This window comes from Acomys russatus, chromosome 2 (genome assembly GCF_903995435.1).
Source record: "Acomys russatus chromosome 2, mAcoRus1.1, whole genome shotgun sequence".
Taxonomy (NCBI): domain Eukaryota; kingdom Metazoa; phylum Chordata; class Mammalia; order Rodentia; family Muridae; genus Acomys; species Acomys russatus.
Window position 1 is genome coordinate 89318920 of NC_067138.1, and position 20458 is coordinate 89339377.

General features: G+C 41.8%; 2 pseudogenes; both read left to right on the forward strand.

The window, feature by feature from the left end:
* The first annotated feature begins 6639 nt into the window (after positions 1-6639).
* Positions 6640-6925, forward strand: LOC127198652 (ASNSD1 upstream open reading frame protein-like; annotated as a pseudogene).
* A 12-nt stretch (positions 6926-6937) lies between these two features.
* On the forward strand, positions 6938-13201 carry LOC127198662 (asparagine synthetase domain-containing protein 1-like; annotated as a pseudogene).
* Positions 13202-20458: the final 7257 nt, after the last annotated feature.

Consider the following 20458-nt stretch of genomic DNA (forward strand, 5'->3'; position numbering starts at 1 on the left):
CCCAAGACTACAGAGAACTATTTCTCCTCTTTAAAAACAAAACAAAAAACTATCATTTTGCCTAATGTGCCATGTGGTTAAATACTTTAAAATATTTTCCAATCAGACTTGCTAACATTACAGTCATGAGAACTAGTAATTACTCATAATTTACACGATTAAAAGAACTGTAAGAATGTGCTCTTCCAAAGCTGGATATGGTGGCACGTGCCTACAATCCCAACACTCAGTAGGTTATGGAAGGAAGATCCTGAATTCTAGCCTAGGGTGGGCTTCATAGTGAGACTCCCATCTCCAAAGATAACAAAATAAAAATAAACAAGTAAAATTATGTAAGAACCCTAGCATGAAAGCAGGGGCTAGATAAGTACCAATTAAATTTAAACTTTAAGCAGTATGACATCATTATTCCCTGGGGGAAAGCCTGGGATGTCACAGTCTAACAATTTAACAGCCTAGCGATTTGACATCACATTTCATACCTCTTATTGTCTTAAAGGCTTCCAGGGACCTACAGTGGCACAAGTCTGCTGTACTTACACCAATATGAACCCAAAGACAGTAGCAAAAAGGATCTAGATTATGAGATTGACAGCTCCCTAGTCTATTCCACCCCAAACTACAAAGAGCCACTATTCGGCTTAGATGGAAAACCGGGGAGAGGCTCCACCAGTGCCCCCCAACTGGAAAGCTCAAGGATCTGATGGCGTGGAAAGTTTGTTCCAAGAACGAAGCCATCTGCCCTGCTAAGGCTGCAGAGATTTGGGCATGTTTCTAATTGTTCTGATGTTGGGAGGCTCTGAAATGGATTCTCCTGCACCGCCCCCAGCTACCACTACTGCAGACGCCCTTGAGCAATGTTTATTTCGAAACCAAATCGAATCCATATGCCTCTCTTACTTAGACTGGAGTCAAAACTGTTTAGCTTTAATTTCTAAGGAAAAGAAAACTTTTTCACGGAGATAGCAAGGGGACTTTCTCAAACTTTAGTGAGCATGGTTACAACAAGTATTCAGGACTGAGGAATCACCGTTGAAAATGGGAGGAACTGGGAAGGGGAAGTGGGGAGGAAACAAAAGTAATTAGGGAAGATTTGTCCAGGGATGCTTCAAATCCCCTTCTATTCAACTAAACAGTCCCAACTGCTTTGAACTCTTAATTGACTGTTTGGGTGTAGCCATCTTTCACTAGCAGAAGAAAAGGGCACAGTTTAGCCAAGTGTAAATTAGTTTTGCTACCTCGTCGCGATTGTTGGATTGCTTTAAGATATTTTGGAAATAAAGTTTTTCATGCGAAGGACCCGCTTTTGATCACTAATCACTTATAATGCTGTGTGTGTTTATCTCTTGAAGAGGAGCCAAATGCAGTCAAGAAACAGGACAGCTGTGCTGTCTCTAGGTCCAACTGGAGACTGCTTTTCTAAGGCTCCCTTCTGTCCTCCGGGCGTTAGTCAAGATAGTTCTCAAACAGAAATGTAATCACAGGACAGTCTAGGCACTCTTTGCTAGGGAGGTAGATGAGGGAATAAATAGATATGGGGAGGATGTTCAGAAGGGTGTTGAATCACTCAAAAGTGAAAATGATGGGCCAAAGGAAGAGGCAGCACAGAGAGGTGAAAGGTAAGAGAAACAGCCATTGGAGAGGTGGAATCAGCAGAGCTTGCCAATGAATTGGAAAAGTGAGAGTGGCTGAGGAGAAATCTGAGACTGGCATCTAAGTTTTGACCTGGGAACTCAAGGGATGGGACTATTCTGCAAGATAGACATGAATATGAGAGATTAGGTTTGAGACAAAATTCAGGGAAAACAGTTGGGTTTAAACGACCAGAGCTATTTCATGGGTATACTAGAGCTCTGCTTGGCATTGCTTTCCAGATGACCTTGGTACACAGTGTTTACCAAGAGGATAGACAAGGCCACTAAGAGAGCCAGGCACACTATGTTGGCCATTGTAGTTTGGACTATTTATTTACCAACATTTGACATATTAATAGTTTTTGTTTGCTTGCATTTTTACTTATTTCTTTGCTTATCAAATAAAGGAAGGGAAAAAAGAGATGGGTGCTAGACACCCCGCTGGGCAGTTTTAGTGCTTTCTCAAAGACTGCCTTTGCATCATTTCTCTTACATTGACTTCACTACCAAACTGGAAATCCTGTTTTAGAGAAACGTTATTAAAGAAGGAAAATACATGGCAAACAATTCTACGCTTAGCTGCCATGTTCAGCCTGATAATGCAGTCGTGGCTGATTACACAAGCCGAGTCCCAAGCCAACACCTGGGAGTAATAAAGGAATTGTTGAGGAAGAAGAAAGACTTTGACCCACATTGGGGCACAACTTGAAGTGCTAAAGGAGCAGCACACGACAGCATTTCAGTTATTTTCTGTTATTCTGCAATAGAAACTCAATATAAAGGAGACCGTATGCATATGACCCTTTTCTGACTGTGAAACAGAGGCATTTTCTTAATTGCAGGATAGTAGTGGATCTGGTAAGAGTTGAAGGGCAAGCCAAGGCAACTTTAAAAGGTGAAGCTTATGGAACTGTTGGCCTCTCTTATGGAGGTGCAAGATCTGTTCAACTGATAATGATTCTGCCAGGTTACTTAGAGCAACTTCTAATGGTGTAGGAGGAAGGTCATGATCGTCCACACAGGGGTGTATGATCTGGGGCTACACAATCACCAGGTGACAGGGACCGGCCCTGAGGACTTCTGGGATAGAGACATGAAGGACACTGTAAGAGCATGGATGCCTTTTGCTTGGCACCAAATCCCTGCGGTCTAAAGAGAACAGTATACCACTCTTGCCTTTAAGACAACACTTACGTCAGCCCAGTGTTCAAACATCTCCAAAGACTGAGTTCAGCTACATTCCTTCAGCAGCTCAGTGTATAAGGTTTAGTCTTCTCCATTTTAGGAGAGTCCTTTGCTTTGTCATTTAAATATTTAAAGAGTTCAAAAGGCTAGCTGTCCCTGTTTTATGGGCATAGGACTTCAGGTTTTGTAACAGAGGACTTACTTTGCTCACAGCACAGCAAACAGCACAAGCATTGTGAGGTTTGCCTCAGCTCAGTTTTCCCTCCAAGACCCATAAACTCAACATGGAGGGCCCACCAGGACGCCTACATACAGGACCTCACTCTGGAAGAGCGACACTGAACTCAGGAGACTCATCGAAAACAGCAAGCTGGTTTCAGAGGGAACATTACTACAAATTTGCCTACCGCAAACTACGCCTTGAAAATATGGCCTGGCTGGTTGATCAGTGGAATCGAATCGAAGACCCAGATATGAATCCACACACATATGGTCACTTGATTTTTGACAAAGAAGCCAAATCCATTCAATGGAAAAAGGATAGCATCTTCAACAAATGTTGCTGGTCTAACTGGAGGTCTATGTGTAAAAAAATGAAACTGGACCCATATTTGTCACCTTGCACAAAACTCAAATCCAAGTGGATTAAAGACCTCAACATAAAACCAGAGACACTAAGCCACTTAGAGGAAAAAGTGGGAAAGAGCCTGGAACATATTGGCACAGGAGACAACTTCCTGAACAGAACACCAATGGCCCAGGCCTTAATGTCAACCATTAATAAATGGGACCTCATGAGGCTGAGAAGCTTCTGTAAGGCAGGAGACACTGTCAAGAGAACAAAGCGACAGCCTACAGACTGGGAAAAAATCTTCACCAACCCTACATCTGACAAAGGTCTAATATCCAAAATATATAAAGAACTCAAGAAATTAAACACCACCAAACCACCAAACCGAATAACCCAATTGAGAAAAGGGGCTTGGAACTAAACAGAGAATTCTCAACAGAGGAGTATCAAATGGCTGAGAAACACTTAAAGAAATGCTCAACCTCCTTAGTCATCAGGGAAATGCAAATCAAAACAACTCTGAGATTCCATCTTACACTCATCAGAATGGCTAAGATCAAAAACTCAAGCGACACCACATGCTGGCGAGGATGTGGGGAGAGAGGAACACTCCTTCATTGCTGGTGGGAATGCAAACTAGTACAGCCACTTTGGAAATCTATCTGGTGCTATCTCAGAAAAATGGGAATAGGGCTTCCTCAAGATCCAGCTATTCCACTCCTTGGAATATACCCAGAAGATGCTCCAGCACACAACAAGAAAATTTGCTCAACCATGTTCATAGCAGCCTTATTCGTAATAGCCAGAACATGGAAACAGCCTAAGTGTCCCTCAGTAGAAGAGTAGATAAAGAAACTGTGGTACATATACACTATGGAATACTACTCAGCTATTAAAAACAAGGAATTCCCGAAATTTGTGGATAAATGGATTGAGCTAGAAATGATCATAATGAGTGAGTTAACCCAGAAGCAGAAAGAATCAAATGGTATATACTCACTTATATCTGCATACTAGCCCAAGAGGCATGTCCCACGAAGGCCTTCACTTACCAGGAAACTGGGACAGAGGGGAAGGCATCCTATTGGGACTCTAAATGAGAGACGCATGGGAGAATAGCAAAATAAAAGGATCCAGAGGGTCCTAGAAATCTACAAGTAGAACATTATGATAGGCAGATTTGGGCCCAGGGGTCCCGCTCAAACTAAGGCACCAGCCAAGGACAATACAGGAGGTAAACTTTAAACCCCTTCCCAGATCTAGCCAATGGTCAGAATATTCTCCACAGTTGAGTGGAGAGTGTGATATGACTTTCTCACATACTATGGTGCCTCACATTTGACCATGTCCCTTGGAGGGGGAGACCTGGTGGCATCAGAGGAAGGACAGCAGGTAGCCAAGAAGAGACTTGATACCCTATGAGAATATATAGGGGGAGGTAATCCCCCTCAGGAACAGTCATAGGGGAGGGGAATAATGGGAAAATGGGGGGCGGTAGGAATAGGAGGATACAAGGGATGGGATAAACATTGAGATGTAGCAAGAATAAATTAATAAAATAATGACATACCTGTAAAAAAAAAAAAAGAAAGAAAAAGAAAATATGGCCTGGGCATAAGGGTGGCGATGTGCATGGCATAGGAGCCAACTGTGTAGGAGGACGAGATGCTCATGTAGAACTGCATCTCCCACCATGTTCTCTCGCGGTCCCGTTCTCTTGTCTAACTACTCCCCTTCCTCTCCAGAAGGCAGAAGGAGAGGAAATTCCAGGAATGAGACAGGCCCCTGCCACAGTCTATCCCATCCCATCTCTGAGTTCTGGAGCCTAAGAAGAACCCCCACATTCAGAAGTATGTCTGCTGTTTCAGGGCCCCCCGGATAATGCTGCCATCATTCTGGGTTCCTTCATGGGTGCCCAGGAGGGGGACTTGTTACAACCTCAAGGTGACCCACCATTCCTGCCCTCAGATGCCTTCCCTTCACAGCCTCCTTCTTTGGAAGACTACTCTCTGTTGGTATCCTGAGGCCCCACGAAATGCTTGGAGATATACCACCTTCCAGCAACCTCTAGATTGGCATCCTAAGGCCTGCCAACGGCCTGCCATATCTCTTGCCTGGCTTGGTTCAGCCTTGATATTTTCCCAATTAAGTTGTCACTCCTGCGTGGTGACATTTTGATTTTTTGTTTATTATCCAGCATAACAAATAAAAGTTCTTGTGTGTTCACCATTCTCCCGCTGAGACTTCGTTCTTGGAGAAGGGACTCAAGAGAACTGTCTTATTAGGCTATTAAAAAGTAGGCTTATGTACAATAAACTACACACAGCAAGAAAAACCACAAAACAATCAGGAATTATATAAATGTTACATTCATAGTGTTTTGGCTATTTGTATTTGGCAATCTTGAAGAAAACATCTTTCCTATCTTGGTGAGTCTACAATTCTGAATGTAAATCAATATCTATCATATCTCGTCATTATCAACTTAAAACATCTATCTAGACCAAAAAAAACTTAACCCCTAAACAAGTAAGCTTAACTATAAAACTAACCTATCAACTTAAAACATCTATCTATACCAAAAAACATCTTACCCCCTAAACAATTAAGCTTAATTATAAAACTAAACTATCTGGTCTTCGACCACATCAGAGACTTGAGAATGAATAAAAATTGATTACCTGGGTAAATAGGAAGTGCAGATTAGCGCTTCCAAAATTTAAAAAAAAAAAATTTTTTTTTTTAATGACAGAGACAGTTTGCTGTCTGAACAGTCATCCAAAAGATTCTATAACATTGGAGCATCATCTTTAGTCTCCTGGCACAGTATATCTGACAGACATATACATGCGTATGTAAAAAAGAAAGAAAGAAAAAAAGAATCAATGTAAAAGAAAAAAAAGTCCTACCCTAAGGACTCTTCCATATTGCTACCTATGATATAAAAAATAATTCTTTTTAAAAAATGTCTCCTTTTGGTATCGTTCTAAAAGAAATCTCAGTAAGCTAATTTAATTTATTAATGTTCTATGAAAACTATAATTCTCAAATTTGTTAAAGAACGCTTGGCATAAAAAGAATTTAAATTTATAAATCATGTAATAAATGTTTAGAAAATTCTTGAAAATCTTCTCTTCTAAAGCAAATAATAAAATTAATAAGGAAGCTTTTTTAAGTATGCTAATGGCGGGCCCGCCTGCTGACATTTCCTCCTTGGAGAGGTCCTCCAGTGTGCAGTGCTGTGTGGAGATGCCTAGCAATGGGGTGCGCCCCGATGCCCATACTTCACTGGTGCCCGCCCACACATCCACTGCACAAGCTGCAGCCCTTAGCAGCAAGATTAAAGAACAAAAACGTAGGTGGATGAACTTTCTAACCTGAAGAAGAATTGGAAAGCAGAACAGCAAAATATTCTTTCTTGCAGATCGAACAAAAATGTTTTCCTGAAAGCAAAAACACATTAGATGAACGGAGAAAAGAATACCCAGCGTTAGAAAACTCAGAGACAAGCAAAGTCAAGACACAGTCACCCTGACTTCACATAACCATGCGTGGCATGTGCTGTTCCATAAGCTTCTTCCTGAGCACTGCAGTAGAGACTTAAAAGAGGGTTGACACTACAATCTCAGACAATGGGCCCCAATAGTAGCACAAACAGTTGTTAAAATCTGATGTTAACTATCAGTGCTTATTTTCTGGTCATGTTCTCCACCTGAGAGGTGTTTTGATTGCCCAGCCTGTGGATGATGAAGATGGCAACATGTTCTTATGGAGTGGTGACGTTTTTAATAGAGTCAAAGTTGAAGCGGAAGACAGTGACATATGGGTTATGTTCAGGAGCCTTTCTGCCTGTAGCAGTGGGTCTGATATTTTGTCACTCTTCTCTAAAGCCCAAGGTCCTTGGTCTTTTATATATTGTCAAGCCTCTAATCATTCCTTACAGTTTAATAGGGACTTTTTTTGGATGACGTAGCTTGCTTTTGCATTTTAACAATCTGGGCAAGAGTTTCTGCCTTTCTTCAGTTGGTGCTCAAACATCTGGAGTTGCAGACCAGTGGCAAGAAGAGCCAGCATGTGGGATTTTCCAAATTGATCTCAATTCTGCTGCTGTTTCCAGATGTGTAATTTTACAATTACATCCCTGGCTATACAGAGAATGTTGCTGAAGAGTGTGTGCTTAATAATAGCCTGCCTCAGCCTCCAGCAGAGTTGCCAACACTTGCATCTGTGGTAGCAATGGAAGCCAAACTGTACCTCTCAGAACCTATTGTTCCCTTAACTACGAAGCTGCCTCAGGTTCCATTGGAGACTCGCTGTAGAAACAGTTCCAACGTTCCAGGTATACGAGAGACACTTGAGGTATTTCTTACAGATGAACACACACACACAAAAAGTACTTCAACAGGTCACTGATGTCCTGAATGTTGCAGCCAAGAGACTCATCTTATGTTTAGCTAGCGAAGAAAATCTGGCATCAAAGGAAGTTTTGAAAGCTTGTAGTAAGAAAGCAAACGTTGCAATCCTGTTTTCTGGAGGTGTTGATTCCGTGGTAACCACAGCCCTTGGTGATCGTCGTCTTCTGAGTGTGGCCTTTGTGACTAAACAAAAGACCAGACCACCTATTCCTAAAATAGAAAGAAGACAGAAACCACCCCCCCATGACATCCCTTCTGAAAAGTCCTATAAGAGTGCTACTGTGGCTCAGGGTCCCGATGACACCGAGGTGCCAGACTGAGTCACAGGAAAACAGGACTAAAGGAAATAACAGTCTGCAAATCCTTTTCGAACTTGGAATTTTGTTGAAATTAATGTATCTCTTGAAGAACTACAAACACTAAGAAAAGCTTGTATATGTCACTTAGTTCAGCCATTGGACACAGTCCTGGATGCCAGTATTGGCTGCGCTGTCTGGTTTGCGACCAGAGGAATCGGTTGCCTGGTGACCCAGGATACCGTGAGATTTTACAATAGCAGCTCAAAGGAGACTCTCACTGGGATCAGTGCAGATAAGCAGCTGGCAGGTCACTCCCATCATTGTGTTTGCTTTCATTCTCTTGGTCTAGAAGGATTGAGTGAGGAAATAGAAAAGGAACTTGAAGGAAAGATAAACATGTTTTTTGCTAGATCACAAGTGAGGGATGAGAAAAAGACTTGTGAGAGAGCAGGTGATGTTAATCCCCTTAGAAGTCAAACCACCATGTGGAGGAGAGATTGGTTGTTAACCAGCTGAAAAACATCCTTGATCAAATTCTGAAAGGAGACATAAATGTGAAGCCAAAACAGGAGGTGGGACCTTTGGAGACGAGATAGTTTTGGCTGTTCATCGCTCCCACTTTGAGACACTCCTAGAGAGAACTGCTCGAGGGAAGGCTTCGGGGCTCTGGGATCCTGCTGAGGTTCCATGTTCTGGTTGCTCCAGGTTCCAGAGAAGAAATCTCGCTGATCACGCCAAGAGAATCATTCCTCGGAACTGATATCCTTATGGTTTCATTATTGTCTTCTTTAATCTTCTCTTCCTATTGTTTATGTTAGTCGGGTTATAACTGAGGTGCTCTTGGTTAATAACTTTATAATAAAATATATTTGTTAAGAAAACTGAACCTCATTTAGAGTCCCAATAGGATGCCTTCCCCTCTGTCCCAGTTTCCTGGTAAGTGAAGGCTTTCGTGGGACATGCCCCTTGGGCTAGTATGCAGATATAAGTGAGTATATACCATTTGATTCTTTCTGCTTCTGGGTTAACTCACTCATTATGATCATTTCTAGCTCAATCCATTTATCCACAAATTTCGGGAATTCCTTGTTTTTAATAGCTGAGTAATGAGAGACGCATGGGAGAATAGCAAAATAAAAGGATACAGATGGTCCTAGAAATCTACAAGTAGAACAATGTGATAGGCAGATTTGGGCCCAGGGGTTCTGCTCAAACTAAGGCACCAGCCAAGGACAATACAGGAGGTAAACTTTAAACCCCTTCCCAGATCTAGCCAATGGTCAGAATATTCTCCACAGTTGAGTGGAGAGTGTGATACGACTTTCTCACGTACTCTGGTGCCTCACATTTGACCATGTCCCCTGGAGGGGGAGACCTGGTGGCACTCAGAGGAAGGACAGCAAGTAGCCAAGAAGAGACTTGATACCCTATGAGAATATACAGGGGGAGGTAATCCCCCTCAGGAACAGTCATAGGGGACGGGAATAATGGGAAAATGGGGGGGGGGGGAGGAATGGGAGGATACAAAAGATGGGATAAACATTGAGATGTAACAAGAATAAATTAATAAAAAATAATAAATTAAAAAAAAAAAAAAAGAAAACTGAACCTACGGAACTGGGTTGCAGTTCTTCTAGAAACCTTGGTCAAGATGAATTTATGGGCTGTAGCACCAGCATAAATCTAAGAAACTTTGAAGTGATTTGGGAGGGTTTGTTAAGTTTTAAGTAACCATTGCTGAATTTATAAGTAAAACAAGATGTGTAAGCTAAACTTAGAAACAAGAAAATAAACTTAATTTATAATTTTTTATAACTTACAACTGGGCTGTTAATTTTAAAAGATTACAATTTTGGGGGGATTGGTTCTTCAAGACAGGATTTTTCTGTGTAGCCCTGACTGTCCCAGCCTCTCTCTGTAGCCCAAGCTCAGATCTGCCTGCCTTTGCCTCCCAAGTGCTGGGACAACTTTCTGAATAACTTCTTTGAGTTTCACTTTTTTTTAAAAAGATCATAAATGGAACTGAGATTCTGGTGCCTCATCAGGTAAAGACCCTGACTCTGCCAGGTCTCACAACCTGAGTTCAACACCAGGGCCCACACACTGGAGTGAAGGAAAGAGCTCCCAGCAGCTGCCCTCTGACCTGCACACATGCACTGTGGCAAGCACATGAATAGATCAAAACTGTAATAAAAATTGTTAGATGAGTCTTGGTTTGGAATTAGAACAAAATTTCTGAAATGGCCCTAAACAACTTCTGCCATTTTACACTATATATTTGTATAAGGTGGCATTTTCAGCATCGACAGCAAGAAAATGAAAATATCCATCAATACTAAGAAAGCTTGACTTTGTTGTATGAACTGTAACGTCAAATAAATATTCAGCTACAATTTAATTCTCTATGTAAAAAGTGAGCAATCAAGCACACCCACCTGGTTAGTATGTAAATCTGCTTTCATATATATATATATATATATTCAAAGACTTGTTTTAAAATTGCTTTGTTTTGGGGTGTGTTCTTTGTTTTTGTTTGTTTGTTTGTTGAGATAAGGTCCCACTACTGTAGCCTTGGCTGGTGGCCTGGAACCTGATATATAGGCCAGGCTGGCCTTAAATTCACAGGAATTCACCTGTTTCTGCCCCCCAAGTGCTCAGATTAAAGGCATCACACCTAGAGTAAGTAAATTTTACTTTTACCAATAAAAATATGTGTATGTATATGTACATGAATTGCATATGCATTTTTTCATACAAAGAAGGCTGTGAGTGGGGAAACACTGGGCATCTACACCTGGGATGTAGCTCAGTGGGCAGAGTGCTTGTCTCACAAGCATGAAGACACAGGCCTGGCTTCAGTGCCCAGCATAATTCTACAATAATACTAGTAGCTAGGAGGAGAAAGCAATAGATAAGGTTCAGAAGTTCAAGGTCATACTTGGTTATGCAGTGACTTTAAGAGTTCAAAGTCAGCCTGAGATACAGGAAACCCTATCTTTAAAAAAAATAAGTCTTCATCTGTATGGTTTATATTTCAGTTCAATGATTTGAAACAAATGCATGCTCTAATTGGAAGCTTAAAACTGTGACAGAGTCTCAGTGGAAGGAGCCAGTCTTGACAGGACTCTAGACACTCCAACTGTGTGGAGGAACCCCTGGCTGCTGAAGCTGCTCGCCGAAGCAGAGGTCTAGTCAGTAGTTTCCACGGGTCAGTGCTGTGGTCCTCTTAAAGAAATCCCACAGGAATGACACGCATGAGGGGGTCTGCCCGCCTCAGTTTCCATTCATTACTATTTCCAGTCCTAACTCTAGGAATCCAATAATAGGATCATATTCTTCAAGTCAATTTGAAATCCCTCCAACTTCACCAAGTCTCCAAAGCAACTGTACAGATTTGTATGGGACAAAAATGGAATTTTGAAAGGAGAGCGAAGCTGCTGTGGAGCAGTCAGAAAGCCACCAGATGTTGCTGGTATAGGGAATATGAACTGCCTTGTTCTAAATGTGCGAGTGATTAAATGTTAGGAAACTGCTCTCTCATTATAGTAATGGGGGTTCTTTTTTTCTTACCAAGTTGCAGTTTTCCAACCCAAAGTCTCTTTGACTAAATGAATTTCGTATGTGTAATCAAAACATGTGTGTCGCTGGACTTCAAGTTAATTTGAGCAATTTTTGTTAAAAGAAACCCTTGTGGTAAAACGATCTTTGAAAACAATTTCAGGAAAGAGACATTTTAGAGTTATTATTTGAAATGTAGCCATGCACCTTCGCTCTGCTACTTTTTTCCCTTTCTGTGAAATGGTTGTGCTTAGATGGTACGTATGCCCTGTATCTGTGTAGGAATAACGCTTTGGTTCTTGGATGATGGCTAGGCTTTAAATTCCAAAACTTCCTAAAAGTAAGACATTTTTTCTAAAAGTACCAATAATGGAAAATTGGAAATAACTTTAATATGTTCTCCCTTCTGTCATCTGCTAGTGTTTATTGAGCACCTACCTTGGGTTAACTTTGTTCTCAGTACAGGGAGTCTCAGCAGCTGGGAGTGTGCACATTTCTATAATCTATGTTACACCAAAGAAGAAAATGCCATGTGGTCCTATGTGACGTGGCACATGCATTTGCCAACAAAAATTATATTCACAATAGAGAAGTGAAAGAGACAGATTAAAAAGAAGATTGTAGAATGAAAAAATATTTAAAATATAGATAGTGCTGCAAGAACTAACAATTATTAAAGGTTTATCCTAACTAGGCATTATTTACTATATTTTATATATATATATATTATTTTATTTATCCTCACTACACCTCTGTACAGTTGGGGTTTGTGTCATTGTAACCTTGTTTTAGAGATCATGGAGCGGGAATTAAGTTATTGGAAGAGTATCACACTTTAAAGTCCTAAGTAAAGGAACCAGAGTTTCATTCAGGCCGTTTGGCTCTGGAGCTGTGCACTTGACTGATGTGTTATTCTAAATGGGGAATAGGATGAAAACAGGAACCTCCCCGGAGAGGTGGGCAACATCTGCTTTCCACAGCCCTCCACCCAGCTGCCACTAATTAACACTTTGTGCAGTAGAATTATATTTTTTTTAAAAAACTAATGAATTCATATTAGTACATTGCTATTAATTAAACAGTGCACCCACTGGCAGCCTTTTTTCTATTCTAAAATCCAACCCAAGATCCCGTGTTTCATTAATTTTCAGGTCTCTGTGACAATTCCTCGGTATTTGTCATTAATGACCCTGACATTCGTGCAGAGTGTTATTGACAGAATGTCCATTAACTTAAGTTTACTTGATGTCTCACCATGATGGGACACAGGCTTTTATATATTTTGAGCCGTGATGGCACTAAGAGACCTGCCACACTGTTTGTAGTCTGTATTGATCACTTCTGCATTGCTCTGACATAACTGCTGACAGAACTTATGAGACTTATTTTGGCTCACGGTTTCAGAGGGTATCAGTCCATCATGGAGAAAAAGTCACACAGAGTTCACAGCAGCAGCAGTGTGTGGTGGAGGCTCACCACAGCACAGTGGACCAGAAAGCAGAGAGCGTGTCATGTCCAGAAACAGGGTCCCAGATTTAACCTTCAAAGGCATGCTCCTAGCAACCCACTTTCACCAGCTGGATCCCACCACACAAGAGCTATGTAGCTCCTCAAAATAACGCCAATATATCTGTGGACCGAATATTCAAAACATGAAGCTGTGAGTGACAGTTCTGATCCAAGCCCTAACCAGCTATGTTGGGTTCTCATCACATTTTGGATGCTTTTTGTTACAAGCTTCTATGTAGAAAGCCTCATCCTCAGGGGTGTTCAATCCTGTGGGTTTGACAGATGCAGAGTTATGAATCAGTCACTAGAGTTATGCAGCCTGTAAGGGACCATCACACTTGCACCTGCTGCCCCTTTTGAGTCAGCCGTCACCCACTAGCTGGCTTCTCATGGCAATCACTTTCATTTTTCACCTTCATAGTATTGCTACTTTCAGGATGTTGTGTGAATGGACTCCCACAATGTGTGTGTGACCTTTGGGAATTGGCTCTTTTTTTTTCAATGAGGAAAGTGTATCTAAGGTTCATTCATCTTACAAATCATTTATTCTTTCTTTATTTCTGAGTAGTATTCTGTTGTACCACCTGCCAGTATCATTCTGTTGAAGGGCACCTGGGTTATATATGGGTTTTGTGAAATAGAAATAAAAACACGAAAACTTTCTGTGAACTTACGCTTTCATTTTTTTTTGGCAAAATACCCAGGAATAAGGTTGCCTGTGGAGTAAGACTTTGTTTAAGTAAGTGACAAATTGCCACTGCTTTCCATAATGACTGAACCACTTTGTATTGCAACAGGAATAATCTGTGATGTATCCCTCTAAGAGGAAATTATGCAGCCACAACAATTTTGTAGATGAATATTCATAGGCAGACGTTTACAAATTTTAAAAGCAAGTTATGAAACATTACAATACAGAAGATTGAACATGGCTGGCACATTTTCGTTGAATATGAAGTAATGTTTTCTTTAAAACCATAATTTATTATTATAATGGTATATTAAAAGGCCATACCTTATTTATTCTACTCATCCTTTGCAGTTGAATGATGACATTACTTGTAACTTTTTTAGTGATATGAATAGTATTTTACATGTTAATTCTTATACACATTTGTGTTTATTTTTATTATTATTGTTGCTGTCGTTCAGTGCATGTGTGTTTTGTTTGTTTGTTTGTTTGTTTTTGAGTTGGTTCTGTCCTTCCACCTTTACATGGTTTTGAGAATTCAAATCAGGGATCAGGCTTGCATTCTCAGCTGGCAAGTGCCTTTACTATTGAGCTATCCTGTCAACTTCTATTTATATCTTCTTAGAAATGTGGTTACTTGACCCAAGGCGAAAACACTACCAACATTCTCAAGACACGTTGCCTAAAGGTTCCCAGGATTCTCCAACACCAATGTTCGATAGAACTTGCCTCGTTTCAGTGTGGTGCTGAAATGTCCCCACAGGGTTATAGTCTGATTGCTTGACCCCAGATAGTAATGCTGACCTGGGAAGCTGTGGAGTCCTTTGAAGGTGGGCATAGCTGGCAGAAGTAAGTCCCCCAGGATGGGTATTTGAAGGTTATACCCAGCCCCACCTCCCCACAGGCTTGCTCCCACATGAACCCACCATGCTTCTCCACCATGACAGACTGAAACCCTCTGAAACAGCAAAACAAAATAAACCATTCCTCCATCAAATTATACCGGTCACCTATTGCCTTCACAGCAACATACAAGCAATTGGCCCAACTCCAATGTTTTGTTTGACATAATTTCCAGCCTCGAGTCCTCCTACTAATCAATCAGTCCTTGCCATGGCCTGACCATTTGTCTCACTCCAAAATTCAAGCCTAGAGGCCCAGTCACTGATGTGCTGCTCTTGAGAAGGAGGGCCTCTGAACAGGATTATAGTCTTTATAGTTAGTCCTTCCACGAAAGGGATATATAACAAGAAGCCACCATCTACAAATCAGAAAGCCAGGAAATGGGCTCTCACCAGACGTGCAATCTACCAACACCTCAGCTGCAAACTTTCCGGAGGCTAGAACTCTGAGAAACTGCTCTCTGATTATAAGCTTGTGGTATTTTTGTTAAGGCATCCCCAACAGAACGCAGTGCACCCCCTTTCCTTTCCTGCACAGATCCCAGGGGGTCTGCACATTCCTGCACAATCTATGTAGCCTGACTTCCTTCCTGGGGTGGACATTCCAGCACAGTGGACAGAGGTCCTCAAGTTGATCCTCCAGTTCCTGTTTCTGGTAGCCGTTCCACATCTGCTAAGTGTCAACATGTCACTCTGTTGCCCCGATCACTTTTTAATTACTTTTTATTCTTTTAAGATGTTTTGAGGACTCAGAAATGGAGCCCACTTTGCACTTTTTTGGATGCTTTACTGAGCCAATAAGTATATGGTTCACTTTAATCTGATCTGAAAGTTTTTAAGTATCACATTTAAAATCATTAGGAAGGGATGAAATCCTGGACTAGCAAGACTGCTCAGTGGTGAAAATGCTTAGTGTGCGACCTTGATGGTATCAGTTCAATCCCAAGATCCCACAGTGGAAAAAGGGCAGGGACTTCTGAAAGCTGTCTTTCCGATCTCCACATATGCTCTATGTCAAATGCACACCACACTCACACATGCGCACACACCATATGCACACACACTAATTGAAAGGCTGCACAAAAATAAATTATTCCAAGGATAAAAAGAAAGGTATGACATTGTCATTATTCACACTATTTTACTAAAAAATAATTTTTAAAATTTTACCTTAAATTTTTCTATCGAACACACATTCTCCACCTTTTGAATACTAGCAGTTATTCTTTTCTTAATGTCTTTTTTATTTGTGTGTATCTGTGCATATATGGATATGGGCATATGGATATGGATGCCTGAGAAAGCCACAGGCTTTGGATTTCCCTGGAGCTAGAGTTACAGATGGTTGTGAACAGCCTAACATTGGTGCTGGGAACCAAACTTAGGTCCAGTGCAGGAGCAGTAGATGTTTTTAGCCACTGAGCCATCTCTCCAGACCTGGAAGGTTTTTTATAAAGCAAGCAACATACACAGCCCTCATAAAAGCACTACAGAGTACACCTCAACATGAGGTGTAGACTATCGAATATTGACTATAGAAATATATTCAAAAGAAACACTCCCTGAAATCTAGTCATGATTTGGGGAGAATGCTATGCTTTTCTGTAAGAAATCTTGGGATTACTGTGCTAGAAAATTAATGATAAGGGAAAAAATATTATTTTGTCATCAGCAAATGTATTGTGTAATAAGTTTGGAATACAAACAGACTGAACTTGCAGAACCTGGAGAAGTGTACGTGATCAAATATTGTTCATATAGAGATCTGACCAATCAACAAATAGGGAAAATCTCAAACTGACCACGACTCAAAATTTAGAAGATCTTAGGAAAGAGATTTGCATTACTGGGAGACACAAAATGTGGTCAGAGGTGGAGAGAGCAAGTGGGAATGAGAACGGAAGGTGCTCCTTGCTAGCTAGCTTATACACGGCAAGACTATGCCACGCAGGCTGCTGGGGAGAACTGTCATCAAAAGTCTTAAGGCTAAACCACCAGTGAGCCAGGAAGATGCTCCCATTGATGTAACCAATCACTTCCTGGTTGGATCTGAGGTCTGCCCCAGAGGAGGGAATATGTAAACCTGATCAAAAGGTGGAGAAGTTGGAGTCCATAGTGAGGAAGGGGCTGCTGCTGCTTCACTAAGTGGACACAAGTGGTCTATCGGATTTCCTCCTGAATTACTATGTTTATGTGCATAGATTAGTGCTGGCGTGAGTTTGGCTCAGAGATGCTCCCTTTAACAAGAGGTGATGCTAACTGCAGAGACTGACATCAAAGTGATGACAGCAGTGGACTACTGAGTACTCAGTCCATTGTGTGAGATATCAGCATCATCCTTGCCAAGGCTCAGAGAACATCGTGGAAGAGGAGGCAGAAAGAATGGAGGGAGGGGTGGAGTAAGGAGGAAGGCTGCCTTTCTTCGAAGCACAGCAACACCCTTGCTTTCTTGACCTCACAACTGGCGTGAGACCTGCACAAGATGCGGCTTGTCAACACGTTGTCTTCGGAAGGAGGAGGGAAGGGCTCATAGTATTTTCAGACAGGCCATGGGTCACTAGCAGGAGCAGACACGTTTTCTATCACCTCTGGTAGGGAGCCCATGTCCTGTAAATAACTCCCTCACCCAAGACTTTATAAGGAACCTAATGAAACATGGGGGGGGGGGGGGGGAGAGAATAAAAAAATCATAAAACCAGAAAGAGGCCTATCTAAGAAGAGAAAAGGGACCAGTAGGGGACAAGAGGGTAAATATGAGAAAAAGCCATTATATACATGTATAAAATGCTACAGTGAAACCCATTTTTATACACAATTAACATATGTTTGTAAAAACCTTAAAAAGTAAATAAATAGCCATTGTGTTAGCCTGTGTCTTTATACTGGGGAGTTGAGGACAAGCTGGAGACCTAAGTCAGGGGAGGCTCCTGGGAGAATATGAGGGGACTCTGGCAGAGACTCCTAGTACCAGGGCCATAACACCATCTCACTAGACTAGACTCCTAGTAGAGGGAGGGGAACATCAACCCACTCACAAAAACTTCAACTCAAAATTTACCCTGTTGATAAGATGTGCAGGGATAAAGATAAAGCAGAGATTGAGAGAATGTCCAACCAATGCCTGGCTCAACCTGAGACCAACCCCACAGGTGAAAGCCAATCCCTGATACTACTAATGATACTCTACTGTGCTTGCAGACAGGATCCTACAATAGCTCTCCTTTCAGAGGCTCCACCCAGCAGCAGTTCTAAACAGATTCTGAGACTTACAGCCAAACATCAGGCGATGCGTACGGAGTCTTATGGAAAAGTGGGGGCGGGGAAAGAGAAAAGGACCTGGAGGTGACAGGAGCTCCACAAGAAGACCAACAGAACCAACTAGCCAGGGCGCAGAGGGGCCTGCTGAAACTGAAGTACCAACCAAAGACCATGCATGGACTCAACCTAGACCCCCTACACTGATGTAGCCAATGGGCAGCTCAGGCTTCATGTGGGTTCCCTAGTAAGGAAAGGGCACGGGTCTGTCTCTGATATAGACTCTGCCTTGCCAGGCCACAGAGGAAAAAGACACGCACAACCCCAGTGTGACTTGATGAGAACTGGGATATATGGGAATGGGGGGGGGGGGGGAGTCCTCATTTCTGAGAACTAGGGGAAGGGAGAAGAGGGGAGGGTAGAACTGAGAGGAGAGGAAAGATGGGGCTATGACCAGGATGTAAAGTGAATAAAAATAAATAAATGATTTTTTAAGTAAGTAAGAACAAATTTCTTTGGCTTTTATTAAAGAGTCTCCAGACTCACAGAAGAAATACCAGAGCTCATCAAGGTCTGTCGTGTGCTTCTCAATGTCTGTGGCAGAGTCTGTCCACATGTCCATTAAAATAATTATTTTTATTAAATACATTTGTATCTGTGTGACTCTTACTGCCATCTTTACTTTTTTATACAAGGCCCCACACAGTACAAACTCAACAGCTTTCTTTTGATAAATGATGCTTTCCCTGATTTTTTTTTAAGATGCTAGAAAACTTTTTGATGTAAAGTTAACTTTTAGAGAGAGGTTCCTACAGATAACAAAGGTCCCTGATTTCTCACAGCAGAGGACAGGAGAGTGATATTTCCTCTTCAGAGACAGAGAAGGGATCCATCTGCTGGTAGTTATAAGAAAACACTTAGCATTCCATTTGATTCCATGAAATAAAGAACGACTACTTCATATTTATTTTTAATAGTAAAAGTTTGTAGTTATTGTTATTTGTTCTTGCAGTTGGGGTGTGTGTGTGTGTGTGTGTGTGTGTGTGTGTGTGTGTGTGTGTGTGTGTGTGTACTTCCATTGTGCTAGGAAAGTATTCTTCCAATGAGCTGTCCCAGCCTTTCTAAATTCTGGAGAGGAAAAAGATCATTCACATCTATCTGCACACTACACCCGTACTTCAACCCCAAGCCCAAGTGGTTTTAACTGACTTCGTTCCCTAATGTCCTCAGAATTCCCCTTTTCCCCCATGATATTCGTATACAGCACAATTTGCAGGAAAATGAAAGAATAAGGAGACAGGAATGTGCACACCATGGTCCGCTCAGACCCCACAAGCCTACAACATACCCCGCCATCATCGAGACAACAGACTGGCTTTGGCTCTCTTTGTTTGTCTGTGCTGTTTCAGTTGCATTTAGTATCTGTCCACATCCTGAAGGACCATTTTCAGGGATTCCAAGGGTGCACAGCACAAGTTCTGTTTCTCCAACTGCTTTCTCCGTCGCTCCAAATGCTTAAAAAGTTTAGAGGAGTTGACCCTTTAAAACAAAGGGGAAAAAGAGAAGGAATGCAGATCTTACAGCGAAGGAAACAGCTAATCTTTCTAAACCATTATGTTAGAGGGTAAATTACAGGTGACTCCCACCATAAACACAGCTGCACTATCTCCCCGCCTGACATTAAAGACAAACAGTCTTCCCTCCTGATCTCAGGAAAAGCAACAGGAGGCTGCCTTTGCGGGGAGCAAATTAAAACAGTCCTGCTGGCGTCCCCAAACACAGTGTGTTTGAAGATGAGGGCAAACAAACTCCTCCTTCCCATCCACCCTCCCTGACTTTGAGAGAAGTGGAGTGTTTCCTCGAAGCAACTTCTAGATGAAAGGAGAGTCTTTGCAGCTGGAAGGGAGCCTGTGTGGACCACAAACACATGCACAGAATGTCAACAGAACAACACTGAAACATAACAGGAAGCGCCTCGCTGTCCATGCTGTGGGACATAATTATCAACGGCCCACAGGCACATCGGGGAGCTGGGCCCCATACCCTGAGAAACTGGGCTGTGCTCACCCTGAGGAGGAGGCACCGGGCAAAGTCAGTCATTGAAGAGCTTAGACACTTTCCACATCTCTGGGGTTGTTCAAAGCAACTAAGAGGAACTCTCATAAAAGCAAAGAGAAAATATTTTGTACTTCTGTTTTGTTTGTGAGTTGTGTATGACTGTGCACATATGTTCCTGTGTGTGTGTGTGTCTAGTATATGTTCATGCATGCCTCATGAATGCACACACACACACACACACACACACACACACACACACACACACACACACAAAATGTGGAGACCAGAACTTGACATGGGTATCAAACAACTGCCCTCCACCTTGTGTTTTAAGGCAGGAGTTCTCAATTGAACCTGGAGCTCATGATTCAGATAGCCGGG